The sequence below is a fragment of the Pseudonaja textilis genome, chromosome 3, assembly GCF_049901715.1.
Source record: "Pseudonaja textilis isolate UNSWEBS1 chromosome 3, rPseTex1.2, whole genome shotgun sequence".
Classification (NCBI taxonomy): Eukaryota; Metazoa; Chordata; class Lepidosauria; order Squamata; family Elapidae; genus Pseudonaja; species Pseudonaja textilis.
Genome location: NC_141992.1, coordinates 76344093 through 76359474, shown reverse-complemented (window position 1 = coordinate 76359474; position 15382 = coordinate 76344093). Strand labels below are relative to the sequence as shown.

General features: G+C 38.4%; 2 protein-coding genes across 5 annotated transcripts in view; one reads left to right on the top strand and one right to left on the bottom strand.

The window, feature by feature from the left end:
• Positions 1-14743, bottom strand: part of LRRC8B (leucine rich repeat containing 8 VRAC subunit B) — a 40526-nt gene extending 25783 nt beyond the window's left edge. The window contains exons 1-3 of one of the 4 annotated variants that reach the window (XM_087930136.1): positions 14512-14648; positions 6099-6128; positions 5391-5439 (exon numbers count right to left, since the gene is read on the bottom strand). The gene's annotated coding sequence lies outside the window, so the exon portion shown is untranslated. Of the gene's footprint in view, positions 1-5390; positions 5440-6098; positions 6129-14511 lie in introns of all 4 variants that reach the window. The other 3 variants (XM_087930135.1, XM_026700291.2, XM_087930137.1) reach the window with 3 other exon arrangements.
• The window catches only part of KYAT3 (kynurenine aminotransferase 3), a 37779-nt gene continuing 36767 nt past the window's right edge, over positions 14371-15382 (top strand). The window contains exon 1 of the mRNA XM_087930139.1: positions 14371-14449. The gene's annotated coding sequence lies outside the window, so the exon portion shown is untranslated. The remainder of the gene's footprint in view (positions 14450-15382) is intronic.

Genomic DNA, 15382 nt, shown 5'->3' with positions numbered 1-15382 from the left:
GAACGGCTCTTGCTTTTTTCTCGCAAGGGAGAGAGTGACTCCTGCCTCCCACTGTCATCATCATCATCATCTTTTGGGTTAGTGAATCAATTAAACCTTTCATGATAGTGAGATCATTTCCCAAATTTCCCTTAAATCAGGGAAGAAATCAGAAACAAACCTTTGGACTGAGAATAAGCCTGTTCCTATGATGCCATTTTTATACTACTTGCTTGGCCCTGAAGTGCACAAAATACAACCCTGCAATTGAAGATTTAGCAAATGCAATTCAGCAACAGAAAAGTCACTAAGGTAAATCATTATTTGTTTTTTGCTTTTTGAACTAATAAATATAATAAATATATTAAAAATATAAATCTTTCTTTATTAGGGCTGCAAATATTACCAAATTATTGATATTTCTTGAAGTGACACACGACCCGAGGAAGGCTACACTTTTTCCCGATTTTTGACACACCAAGCTGAAAAGGTTAGCCATCACTGGTCTAATGGTTAGGACATTTAAGTAGAAACCAGAAGATTGTAAGTTCTGGTCCCTCCACACTTAGGTATGAAATACTAGCTTTGGGCCAATCACTTCTAGCCTAACTCACCTCACAGAGTGGTTGTTGTGGAGAAAATAGGAGGAGGAAGGAGTATAGAGTTAGGCTTGAGTTATTCATAAAAATAAGGAAGTGCGGGGGGGGGGGGGAACCCAAAAATAAAATTAAACACCTGCAACCTCATTTGCTATTGTTAGCTTATAAAATACTATTGCTAATCAACTAAAAAGTTCCCTAGACCACGGATCCCCACCCCTGGGCCACGGGCTGGTACTGATCTGTGGCCTATTAGGAACCAGGCCACACAGCTGGAGATGAGAAGTGGGCAAGCAAGCAAAAATGAAACCATCTCCCCTCTCCAGTCTGTGGAGAAACTGTCTTCCACAAAACCAGTCCCTGGTGCCAAAAATATTGGGGGCCACTGCCCAAGTCATTTATCAACACATTGTTACCTACATTCATAAACTCCTGACATAATTTTAATATTTACAGCTCCTAGCCCCAAGCACCTACTTTCTGTACTACTTTGCAGAGTAATATATATAGTCCTTGATTTACAGCCATTCATTTAGCCAATGTTCCAAGTTATGACAGAAATGAAAAGTTATTTAATAGCGGTCCTCACACGGATGACCATCTCAGCATCCCTGAAAACACAGGATTGTGATTCTGGTGTTCAGCAACTGTCACACATTTATGACAGATGCAATATTGTGCGGAAATGTGATTGCCATTTGTGACTTTTCCAGCCTGATTCCAACAAGCCAAGTCAGTGGGGAAGCCAGTCTTGGTCAAGTGATATCTTGTTTAACAACTTCCTTAATGATGAATTTCTGGTTCCTGTTGTGGTCATAAGCAGGGAACTATCCACAACGGCGATTTCACCATAACATTAAAAGCTACAAACAGTTGCTTTTCTTTTGTTGTTAGAGATGCTCCAAAAATAGGTACTATATGTAACAGCAATCATTCAAATCTACACAAAGACAAAACTGATAAAGCTGTATGTTTCAGCAGACAAAAATATAATTATTTTCAAGTACAGCTTTTTTAGAATTCATGATTATGAATGCATATTAATAGTACATCATCAAATATTTAGAAAATATTAATCTGCTTGACTGAACGTCCATCTTTATGCCAGGCAGGGGTGGGATTCTACCAGTTAGCACCTATTCACTAGAATCAGTTGTTAACATTCTAAGCAGTTCAGAGAACCGGTTGTTAGGAGAAATTACTGTCCTAATCCTGTAAGGAAGGCAGGAAGGAAACATTCTGGTGTTGCTTACAGAAACTGCCTCTCCATTAACCCTTATTACATTCTTGGCAGGACCAGACTTCCTGTCTCAGGAACGTCTCTGGTGTCTTTTCCCCTCCTTTGCTGGTACTTTGCTTGTGTGGAGTGACCATTCAAAGTTACAATGGCACTGAAAAAAGTGACTTATGACCATTTTTCACACTTACAACTGTTGCAGCAACCCCACAGTCATGAGAGGCCAGGCGAGGAGATGCGTGCCTCGATGTCAGTGATATTGAGCTGGCCACAACCAGCCAATAACATGACCACCAAACCACGCCCACCAACTAAGCCACGCCCACAGAACCAGTTGTTAAAAAATTTGAATCCCACCCCTGATGACTGCGGGGTATCCTAGCAAAGGTCAAGATTTTAGTCTTTTTGATAAATTTTAATTTTACCCTCCCCTCAAAGTTGCATAAAGGTCTTCACAACTCTTTTGAGACCAACAGGAATCAAAGATAATACAGTTGCTTCAGCTACATAAAGAGAAGACAAATTTCTCTTTCAGCTTAGGGTGGTGAAAGTCCGTGTTTGTTAGGTAACTTAACAAGTCAAACACAGAAAAGTTAAATAATAATGGGGTTAAAATTCAACCAAACTTAACTCCATTTTTAGTTGATGCAGCAGATGTTAAACGACCCTGAGGAATTGCCTCTGACTTTAAGTATCATGAAGAATGCAAACTAAGAATAGCCTTTTGACAACCATAGAAGCTTTCAGCTTCCTTCAGAGCTTACTTTGATTAACCCAATCAAATACTGGGTATATTGAATGAGATATTGGATGAGGAAACTTATTTTTCTATTAAATACAGGAAGTCTACAATTTACAACCAACGTAATTGGGACTAGAATTTCCATCCCTAGGCAATGCAGTTGTAGAGTGTGTTATCACATGACTGCATCACTTACTGATGACAATTCTGGCAATTGTCATTAACCAAGAATCATGGGTCGTTAATTTATTCCATTCCAGGCTTGGTCACTTGTAGCCCTGAGCCTCCTATCTTACATCTTCTCCCCATTTTTGCTCTTTGGGGCACCCTATCATGCAAAGTGACAAACAGCCCCAAATTGTCCAATTCTGGGGCTGCTTGCCGTATCTTGGAAGCCAGTGACCCCAACCCAGTTGCAGTTGCCTTTGCTAGACCATCACTGCCCTGCACTCTATTGCTCCATATGATGTTTGCCGTCTTCTTGCTCCTGCTGCCCATGAGGTGTACATGGCCTAGTTGCAGGGGCTGGGCTTTATGCTTAAAAAAATAAAAAGAAGTCAAAAGGAGCCCTGGCCTGTAAGTCTGTAACACAAAAGGGATGTTTTGTGTCCCATGAGTCTGGGGCTTTTCTTCTTCTTTTTCTACAGCGAGAAACTCACCTCCAGCCTGTCTCAGCAACCAGGGCAGCCACACCTCATCAGGAACAAGAGTAGGAACAGCAAAGGCAAGATTGGGTGGCGAAAGGGCATAAATGGGAGATAATAAATGGATGGCGAGGTGAAGTGCCCCTGTAGTCATAAATGTGGGCTGCCAAGCTCCCCAATTGGATCATGTGGACTGCGGGGGCACTGCAATGGCTGGGCACAGGTTATAAATCCCATAAGTCATAACTTTGATCAGTCAAGGGCTACCTTTGTTGGAGGACACTGCATTGATCAATAGTGCAGCAGGCCTCGTGGAAGCCAACCGGTTCCTCCAGCAGATTTTCTCTGTTCTATCTGCTCCCTAACCTTCTAATAAATATATTGCACTAAAGATGTTGCACTGATTAACCAGTAATTTGCTGCAATAGCACTCCCCTTCCAAATGAAGATTATATGTGCAAACTTCAAATCGTCAAAATCCAATTATACTTTCAACTAAATATTAACGGTGAAGCTGTGATAGCTGCCCATTAGTCTGAATTATTAATTCAGGAGGAATTAAAGTCTCTGTCTGCACCCTTCCCTTAGGTCATTAACCTCTGTGGAGGCTTGCAGAAGATAAAGTTGATGGAAACATGCAGGAACTGTTGCCAGGGTGACAAGGAGTAAAATGACATATTTTAAATCCACAACAGAAAGATAGTATCCGGGAGCAATTCAGACAGATACTTCCCTAATTCACTGAACTATAAGGAGGAGGAACAAGTACAACATAATTACACTTGCAAGATTCTATTATTATAGCCAATCTCAAGAAAAGTACTTTTAGCTTTTTATGCAATTGTACCTAGAGGGGTGGACAAAACCAAACCCATAAGTATTTTATACAGTACCAACATTTTCTGATTCGTCATTATATGATTATTTCTCTCAAGCCTCTGATGAAATGCAGTGAAAAACAGGAAATGGGGCATTTTGTGAGTGGTTTGCTGCAACGTGCTAAAAGAGAAATAAGTTCTTACTGCTATACAAGATATGACCTGGGTATCCTTAATGGAAGTACTTAATGTAATATTTATCTTTGTATTAAAGTTGCCAACAATTTCTGGGTATGGATAGGTTCCTTAAGAGGTGAAATTACTTTTATCTGGACAAATATTGAATTATATGGAATGAGAAAACATTTAAATCTTCAGTTCCAAATTGTAGTAAGGAGTAAAGAAACAGAAGAGAAGGAAACATAAGGGTTCTTATTGAACAAAATAAACCATACAATGCTGTAAAACTGTGATTGCATTTATTCATATGCACTGCAACAAGTAATCAAAAGTAATAAAGAACTGGAGTAATAAAAATAACAGAGATTTCTCCACATATATGTCACCAGCTTGCCAGTTTATTCATGGGAAAAAAGAAATGAAAAAAATGAGAAACACACTCTAGAGATGGGATAAACATTTACAGTATATATATTTACATATCTAAAACCACGATGTACAAAATATTTTGAACAGAACTGATCTGAATACAGAACAGCCATTCTGAATGAAAAGAAGCAGTTCTGAGCATTTTAGTAATATTTTGGCCTCAAAATGAGTATTGTGTATTAAGGACATAGTAGCAAAACAATCCTCTAAAACAATGGTCCCCAACCTTTTTTGTGCCACGGCCCGGTACCAGCATCACAAAATGATCTGCGGCCCGGTACTGGCATCAGCACGCATGACAAGGCAAGGCGAGCTGAGCGACTGGCCAGCCAGCTGTCCCCGCTTCTCCCGCCACCTTCAATTCCTCCTTTGTACCTTTGTCGATGGGCTTCGCTTGGGATGGCTTGGGACGGTCGCTCGGCTCCGCCTTGCCTTGGGTGCTGAAAGAATCCTCACGCCTTAGTTTCATTCAAAGCCCCCCCCTTCGATGAAACTAAGGCGCAAGGATTCCTTCAGGACCCAAACGCCGCTTTCCAACTGGAAAAGTTCACCCGGAAGCACTTTCTCGTCAAACAAGATGGCGGCGCCCAGCAAACCGGCGGCCCGGTAGGAAATGTTCCACGGACCGGTACCGGTCCCTGGCCCGGTGGTTGGGGACCCCTGCTCTAAAAGGAATATTTCCAAAACATACAAAGAGACAAGCTTTAAAATTCCTAAAGACATTACCTACGAATGTGACTATGAGCAAGTTCCATTTCTTACCTATCAAGAGCCAGTATTTGTGGTTATCCGTTGTAGAGTAGAAGATGCCCTATGTAGGAGTATATAAATAATATAAGAAATAATTTTTCCCATCTGCTACCAAATTGTCTACACTGAAAGTTTCTTATCTAGTAGTCTGGGACATTAAAAATATACAAGTTAACAAGTGTAAAGGGCATTTGGGCAATCTTGATCAAAGAAGGCTCTACTAGGCATAGGAAATGTACCAGTCTCACAGGCAGTGGGCACACAAATCTAGGAATAGCTTGTCTGGTCTTTAATAAAGCACGTCTTACAAACACATATATTACAACTCTGGAAAATAACTGAAATGTGTTAAAAGTAGAGTATGAATTTATAAAAGTAAAAACATGGAATAAATTTGCTTCTATTATTTCTGACAAGGCAAAATACATTTTTAGCCTTTATGTACAAGTAGACAAAATAAGATATTTCTATTATTACTATAATCTGTATATTTTTATAGTAATGCTAGATTATGCTCTTTACTGGGCAAAGTAAGGGATTACAGGTAGTCCTTGCTTAGAAATCACAATTGGGACAGGCAATTCCATAACTAAATTCTGTGGTCACTTAGTGGAAAATCATAGGACCACAATGGGCTAACAATGTCACTTCCCATTTGGTCATTGAAGGAATCATCACAATAATTAAGCGAGACACGATGTGACTTGAAATTTTACTTACATCTTCTTCATTATCCCTGTTTGTCAGAAACTGTTTGGGAAAGACAGAAAGAGTGATCACATGACTACAGGATGCCATGAAAGTCATAAATGCAAGGATAGGTTGTAAAGCTTTATACTGTTGTAACTTCAAACGGTCATTAAATAAAGCAGTCTATAGCTGAAGACTACCTGTAGTTGTATTACACTATGTTCTTTATTGGGTAAAATTACAGATTACTTTCTTTAATTGTCAAAGGATATTATATATGAGAAAGTATTATATTCCAGGTAAATAGTACCAGATTGGATTTAAATTAATGCTTTAATAACATAGCACTGGTTAAAACATCGCTATAGTTTATATAGTTTATATAAAGGTGAAATAACATAGTGTCTGGATTATGTTTTTGATTTTAACCATAATAGCAATAGCAGATTTATATAGTACTTTACTGTCCCTCTATAAGCAGTTTTAGAGTCAGCATATTGCCCCCAACAATCTGGGTCCTCATTTTACCCATCTCGGAAGGATGAAAGGCTGAGTCAACCTTGAGCCTGGTACAATTCGAACTGCCAAATTTCAGGCAGCAAGCAGAAGTAGCCTGCAGTACTGCATTCTAATCACTGCACCACCGCAGCTCTTACTGTCAACTCATAAAACATTTTGTATGCACGTTTTATAGTTATCAACAAAAATGGGGGGGGGAGTTTCAAAGAGAAGGCAGCAGTGTGGAATCGAAAGTACATTCCATTCATATTTTCTTCAGAGACTGATTAGATGACTGAAGCTTCTGCCATGCAAAAATCTAATTGGAGAGCATGATTGATGACTCTTGGCTATGGACATGTTTCGTTGGATGATACACCTAGAGGGGTGGGGGGGAAAGCAGGATCAAGGGTGACAGTGAATTACGTGTCTCAGAGTTGGCTACGCCCAGGCTAATGCCGGAATGTTAATTTCTAATAAATCTTTTTTAGTTTTGGGAGTGTGGCTCGAAGCTCATGATTTATTTGGAGGAACTGCCAGAATCCTGACACTTATCTTCGTTAAGGAATTTTAACATTATAGCAAAATTGAAACATTGCTATAGTTTAATATGGTATATAGAAGTGAAGTAGCATAGTGTCTGGATAAATTATGTTTCTGAACTTAGCAATAATGTTAAAATTCATCAAGGAAATTGTAAGCATTGCTAGGAACAAAAAAAAATAGTTATCTCTTCCAACCTTCTATATTTTAATTGCATTTCTGTTCTTACTTAGCTTTACTTAGAGATTTGTGTAGTTGGTTATAAATACAGTTTGACAATCTGTATGGAATTAAACACATTTCAGACTTCAGCTATGTATGTAATTTCTTTTTTAAAGTTTACCTTATAAAAAGACAACAGCACATATTTGTTTCAGTTCAATATTTCATATTTTTCAAAATTAGGCAAATAGTTGGAAAACTCTTTCTTTGCCATGCTGTTATATACTTAGTTTTGCTGCCAAACCTTTAAGCAAAATAACATTTGCTAAGAAATGAATGTTTGTTGAGGATGAAAATATATTGTTACACCATTATTAGCATAGGGAAAGGTTATGCTGGCCATAGAATTCTCCCATATTAATGTTTCCTCCTTTCTATTCAGTTGAATAATATGTTTTTGATGTTAATTATGTGCCATCAAGTCCGTGTCAACTCTTGGCAACCACATAGTTATTTTCCCATGATGATCTTTTCCTAACCTCCAGGTTTTCTAGTGGTGTACCCATCGCCACTGTAACTGAGTCCATCCACCTTGCTAGCTGGTCTTCTTCTCTTTCCTTCCACCATTCCCAGCATCAGAGCCTTCTCCAGAGAGTTAGGTCTTTGCATATTATGTCTGAAGTATAATCATTTGAGTCAGATCATTTGTACCTTAATGAGACCTCTGGCTTGATTTGTGCAATTACCTGTTTGTTTTCTTGGCTCTCCATGGATTCTTGGGAGTCTTCTCCAACACCCAAGTTCAAAAGTGGCAATAGTCTGATTCTTCAAACTTCTAATTTCATTTCCATAAACTATCACATGGAATACCATTGCCTACGCTATCCTGATACTTGCAGGGATCAATTACACCAAGGCATATAAATACCCTGCTCAAGACCTTCATGATTACAAAAACAAGTGCTAATTTGGGGCGTGTCTCTTAACTGCTTGTTCCATTATTGTTGAGGGTTGACGTTTAAGAAACTATCTACCATTTCAGTGTATTTCAATTCTAAATCTGGTTGTATCTGTTATTAGTTTGGTCTTCTTGATATTTAATCTTACTCCTGTTTTTTTCCCCTGCATTCAACTTTTGGTATTAGAACTTGCAGATCCTTTGAGTTTTCAGAGTATCAGAGTAGTATAATTAGCATAGAACAGGTTTTTGATGTTCTTTCCTCTAATAAACTACATTCAAGTTCTTTCAGTCTAGTTAGCCTAATTTATATTCAGTATATAGGTTGAATAAATAAGAGCAGAGTAGACAGCCCTGTTCCATTATTCTGCCTATCTGTTTCACTGTGTTGTAGTGTGGCTTCCTGATCAATATATAGCTTTATATAAGGACAATGAAATGTTCCAGGATTTCCCATTTTTCTAAGGACATTCCAAAAGCTTGATGTGAATAACACGAACAGCCTTTTTATAATCAGTGAAGCACATATTAACTTGGTTTTTGTCCCTTTGGTTTTCTTAATTATCCAGCATATATCAGGAATCATGATTACTGTTTCTGGGTCTTTTCTAAAGCCATCTGGCACCTCTTTTTGATTTTTTATTTTGTTAATATGTGACAGTATTGCAAAATAATCAACACACTCTAGCAAGTTTCCTTGCTATTGGTATTGCATCGTAGAATGGCCACTGTCTCATTCTCCAAATTTGCTGGCATAACTTGGTTAGAACCTCAGTGCTCTGTATAAAATTGTGCTTAGTGCTATGTATGGAATTATTGAACTTCTCTGTCCTGACAACTGGAGATTGTTAAAAAAAAATGGTTTGGCTCTTAACTAAAACTAGCAACTTTTATTGTGTTACTAGACAACCTTTAACCTGTTGGGTCATGCTTGCAAAGATACTTCCTTACTTTCAAAAATTACAAAACGTCTAATGTACTCTCCACTAGAACAGTTGGGATACAATCACAGATGTATCTGCCTGGAAAACAGCACACAAACATCAGCTCAGGAAAGGTTTTATGATTTTTTTTGGTATTATGTCATAAACTATTTTAAGATAATTTTATGTCATAAAATGTTATAAAATTTGCTGAATTTCAATTCCACAGGAGTCATGGGTCCCAGATTTTGGACACATTCTGAAAGTTAGTCCATGTTAAAATACCTTGGTTCAAAGAGTATTGTCTTAAGATGCACTGTTTCACCCAGTTAAAGGTTACAGGAGCAAGAGTTTTAGTAATATTTAGATTTTACTTTGACTCTCCTCCCAGTTATTATATATTGTTATGGCTACTAAACTACAAAGAGTCATTCTCAGTTCCTACTCTCTGCCTATGTATATCCATATTTCAGAATAATATTATGCATGTTAGGGATTTATTTGGTAATCTTATAAACTGCCACTGTTATACTAACTCAATTCTCATTCAGACATTTTGTTAAGAATCCCTCTGGTAAAAGCTGAATATTAAGGAGCACTATACTAAATATTTCATAAAACAACTTACAGAAAAGCTTAGCTAAAAGACTGACCACGATTAAAGAAAGTTGTTGCTCATGATAAAAAGGGGCACAAAGCCATATGTAGCAACTCAATACTGTTAATTCTGCTTTGCTACACAGGCATTATAACAGTTTTATGCTTGCATTACTACAAGTAATAAAGTAGAACTCAGGTAGAGTTCATTTGCCTATTACTTACCCTAAGAATGATCATCAAAATAGGTTCAAACATACTTGTCTATTATCAACAGCAAAAGGCAGCAGTTAAATAAAAACCAGCTTCAAAGTCTTTGCTGGCATAGCATATAATTCCATTAAGCACAAGAAACAGGACCTATTCTAGAGTCATAGCAAAATACTGAAAAGTTATCTCAATGTTACATCTATAATTTTTTAATATACAGCAATATTCAGCTTTAAAGTTTTTTAGCCCAGATTTTTTTAAAGAATTTTTTTCTGGTGGTTTTATGTAATCATAGTTGTTTGCAATACAACTTTTGATGTCTTGAGTAGAAACATATGCAAATATATATGCACATTTATTTATCAAATAAATGAAACAATTAAGTTTGATGTCAGCAAAAACAAAATAAGATTCTATCTATGTAGAAGTTTCGGGTTCAAAGAAGAGCCGTGCTCCTACACTCAGCAATTAGCCAATTGGAAGTTATGATAATAGTCCTCGATTTACAACAGCTTATTCAGTGACTGTTCGAAGTTACAATAGCATTGAAAAAAATTACTTATGATTGTTTTTTACATTTATGACCGTTGTAGCATCTCCAGGATTGTGTGATTAAAATTCAGATGCTTGGCAACTGGCTCATATTTAAGACGGTTATAGTGACCTGGGGTCATGTGATTACCTTTTGCAACCTTCTGAGAAGGAAAGTCAACGGGTAAGCTAGATTCACTTAGGAACCAATTGTTATTAACTTAACAACTGCACTGATTCCACTTAACAAATGTGACATGAAAGGTTGTAAAATGGGGCAAAATTCTCTTAACAAATGTCCCTCTCAGCAACAGTAATTTTGAGCTCAATTGTAGTCATAACTCAAGGACTACTTGTAATAATGTCCTAGTGCTTTTACTTCAATACAAAATGATCAGGCCGGCTTTATTCCCTTTTATTATCTTCTTCAGATAGATCTGAAAAGGCACTTCAGAAGATATGTGGTTAGATTAGGCATATTGATTGAGTTCAACTAAACGAGAAAGCATGTCAAGCATAATAAAATGCATCTTGGGTGGAAGATAGATGTATTAGCAATTGTCACCTAGGAAAGACATTCTGCTCAGATGGCACTATGGCTTTTAGTGTCTATAAATTCCACTCTAATCACCAGTTAGCTTTCTTCTGGGAACACTTCTTTCCAAATAAGCAGTAAATGCCACATTATGCCAAGCTAAGAGGCTACCCTTTCTCTTAACAATGTTTTTGACTCAACAGCTGACTTATGAACTTTTCATATCAAATATGCCTGATTTAGAAGTTCTGAACCACTATATACACAAATGGCAAAAGTATGTAAAAGTATTTTATGTTGGAATTTAATTATTCACAGCATAAGGGCTGACAATTATTATTTAGCCTATGATGAAAACATGACAGAAGAGAAACAAACATATATACAGAATCCACATAATTATAAGTAAAACTTCTACTGGGGTATAGGAGTGGTCTCATAACCAGATGTCTAGTTCAGCTATCAAAATGATCACCTCTGGTATTGTTTCATGCAGATCTTCTAGGGAACCAGAAAACACATGTTGTGGGCAATCTTGCACAACAGGTTTAATAAGTGAGCAACAGCTGCCCATATCCATAGCATTCCTTAATCTACACGTACTCACTGGGTGGTGCTAAATGGGTGACAATGACCAGATGCAGTGGTGCTGTCCATTTCGGTCTCATGGCCATGACAAGTGCATAAAATCAAATAGGGCTGACAATAAAGAGCATAAATAATACTTCTCTGATTCTAAAGCCTATTAGAATAGAAATACACGGATGTAGCAATTTAATGAAGGTGATAAGAGGAGGAAAACATGACTTGAGAATTAATTCCTGATCCCATGTAGGATTATCAATTACAGAAAAATGGAATAGCCACATTTTTTAATTTCCTTTAATTATATACACTCTTTAGGATAAATTAGTCTTTGATTCAAAACTGCTTTGGGATGCTGCTTAATTCTCCAGAGAGTAAAATAATTTTCAAAATATTTTTGAGAATTTTGATAAAACTGTTGGCTGTTTTATTCTGAAAGAATTGATTGGCGTTAGATATTTCAGTTATAAATTGCCAGGAATAGATTTTAGGTGGAATAATCTTTACTGCAATGAAGTCTAAATTGTTCACTTTGTATCAGTTTTCTAATTACCAAGAAGCATTTTAAAATCAGATAGAATGTCAATACATTTGAATATCAAGTTTACCTAATTAAGACTTGAACTAGGATTTATCTCATTTGGAGGATCTTTAATCTAGCAATTTATTTAGCCATATTTTGGAGTTACTAGGAAAGTCAAAAATATCAACACTTCTAATTTAAGGTATGGATACAAACATAATCGGGAATCAGTTTTATTAGATTACCAAAATTTAAGATTACTATATCTGGGCTACCTAAAACCAGACAGCTATCAATTTGTTATTACTACTTCAATAGATAAATATTAACATAAGTGGCTTTGTTCCTTGGAACCAGAAAAGAGATAATTTTTATAATAGGATTCATGCTGTAAATGACTCCTAATAGCTTATTTCTTAAAAATCTAGAAAAGTGGTAATCAAACATGTTAATAAAAATCTTAATTACGCAACTATGTGGCTTTGGGATAATCACTCTCTCTCTGCCAACTTATTTGGCCAACTTACTTCACAGGGTTGTGAGAAAGAAGGGAATCCTATGACGTTACCTTGAGCTTATGAATAATAGGATATAATCTATTAACATACTGTATATATTAATTATATTAAAATCTAACAAAAATGTTGATGTTGTTGATACAAAATTTTTATTAGTGTTTGCCTCCCAGTCACTCTGAGCCAGGCAGCCATATACTTTTAATAAATATTCTACTGTTTACAGTCTTTAAGTCAATTATGGCTCAGAAAACCATAAAATAACTATCTGATATAATAAACTGAGATAAATTGTTGTGTGAACTCAGTTAAGAGAACATGTCCAGCTCAAAGAATTTATTAGACACTACAGAAATTCTGATCATACCATAACAGCACGAAAAGTACAATGAATTAACTCTGGCCCCATTCAAAATTAATTAATCCAGTCAATTAAAAAATAAGACTTAGCATGCCATCTTTCAACAGTCAGGAGTCTACTGGTGCCTTTTCCAACTGACAAGCTTGAACAGTTCCCTTTTTAATGTGTATAGCAGGCTCCTCTTGATTTTGAGTCACTATAAACAGGGCTCTTCCACAGTGCCTGTCTGTGATCAGTAAGGACTTTGTCTAAAATACAAAAACACACCCGAGTGTGACCAAAGCATATTTATATATATTTGGTACATTTTAAAACAATTGTTCTTAGGCCAAGAAAGCTGCTTCGGCTATTGTAAGAAATGGCTGTCTTCGGAGCATGGCCTCATGCTTTTCTCTCCGTAACAAATAACTCTCTGAGAAGTGCTTCTCTGTGACCTCTGTTAGCAGTAACTGGTCTCAGCCCCTTCAGAACCAGAAAAGCAGAACCAACATTTTTGTAGCAGAAAAGGAGCGAAAATCTTCTTTTTCATGAATGCTAATCCCCCTTTAAAAAAAAAAGCCCTTTTCAACCTACAGTCCACACTTATCAGAGCTGAAGCAATCTATGCCAGGTCTCTTAATGCCGTATTTCTATCCCACACTTTACTATTTTTAAAATAATCCATGACAGCAAAATATAGCTAATTATTCCTTCTTCCTCCTCCTCCTCCTCCTCCTCCTCCTCTTAGCTTCCCCACAACAACCCTGGGAGATGAGTTGGGCTGAGTAGTCTCCAAGTCACCCAGCCGGCTTTCATAGTCTCTAGAACACACGGGCTCCAAGTTTTGTAGCCTGCTTTAACCACTAGACACTAGACCATACTAAACTAGCCTTTAACATTTCACCAGAAGTTGTGACTGGCAAGCCATTAAAAGAAAAACAATTTCCATTTCCTGGAAAGTCTATGGAGATTCTCAGTCATCCAAGTCATGGTTGTCCCAAAGGTGCTTTTTTTTTTTTTCCCCCAAGAGGCAGGTGGACTTTCTGGTTTTTCTTTGAAGACCTTTCGCTTCTCCTCATCCAAGCAGCTTTGAAGAAGCAAAACGTCTTCAAAGGAAACAAAAAACCCAGAAAGTCCATCTGCCTCTTGGAAAAAGAAGCACCTTTGGGATTCGTTGGAAAGGGAAAGGCACTTAACCCATGCCCAGATTCCTAAGTTTTAGATGCCAGTAAGGAACAGGTTTGACAGCTTAATTAAGCGCGGGGGGGGCGGGGGGACACCTCCACTCATTCGAGGTTGAGAAAGACTTGCAAGGAGGAGAGGTAGTAGCCCATTTCTCCACCATCTCCTCTCACAAAGGATGGAAGATGCCTGCAGAAAGAACCCATGTCTGGAACTTGCGCCAAGCTCCCCACCTAAGAGAAAAGGGCGGAAACTCAACCTTTACGCCACAAACGTCAGATAAACCTTCTCAGCTCCGGCGCCTTCTCTTTCACTGCCCGACTTTTAACGCTCTCGCTTACCGTCGATCCTAACCGCCTCCTTGCGACACCCGGACGAGCCTGCCACCGGGCGCGCACGCACGCTTAGGCCGCCCGGCTCTTCCACGGCGCTCTTCTACGGGCGCGGAAGGGCGAAAGCAAAGCGAGCCGCCGAAGAGAAGCGGGTGGGGGGCGGAGTAAAATAAACAAAAAGGGGCGGGGTTTAAGAGCCGGCTTCGACCAGAGACTCGGCGGCTCAGACTCCGCCCGATTCCTTTGTCGCGTCACCGGCTGCCGTCCGCCAATGGGATTCTCGCTGGCGGAACCGCTGACTGGGCGCGAAGGGAAGCGCAAGGGGAGGAGGGAAAAGGGGGAGCGAATAATGAAAGGGGCGGGGCAGAAGGGAGAAAACAAAAGGAGCGTCGGCTTTTTCTTCGCCTCAGAACGGAGGCGGCGGATGCCGGCCCCGTTTCGAATTCGCGGAGGCCCGCTGAGGTCGAACGCGCTTGAAGTGTCCTGACGTGACCTTTATCAGTTCATTTTTTTTTTTGCTTTAAAAAGACGCACTAAGCTTCACTGAGTATACTGGGGCTTCCTCCCAAGAAGACGTGTCCTGTATTTAGGTAGCTGTCCTTCCTTTGATGTCACTCGCTCCCCTAAATTTTAAGTTGTCTTAAATGAAAGCGTTAGATTTGTGCTTTCCCCGGCCTTATTCCCCTCTTGAAGCCTTGTGAGAGGTCTACTCCAAAGTGCCTACGGCAATGTGGCTTCAAAAGCATAATCCAGCTGCTTCATTGGGATGGTTAGGGCTTTGGTTACTGCTTCTTATTATTCAGAGCTTATGGGTCTTTAGGAATAAAGGAGCTGGGAGGAACTGTTAATAAAATAATGATGCCTAAGATACAGGAGACAG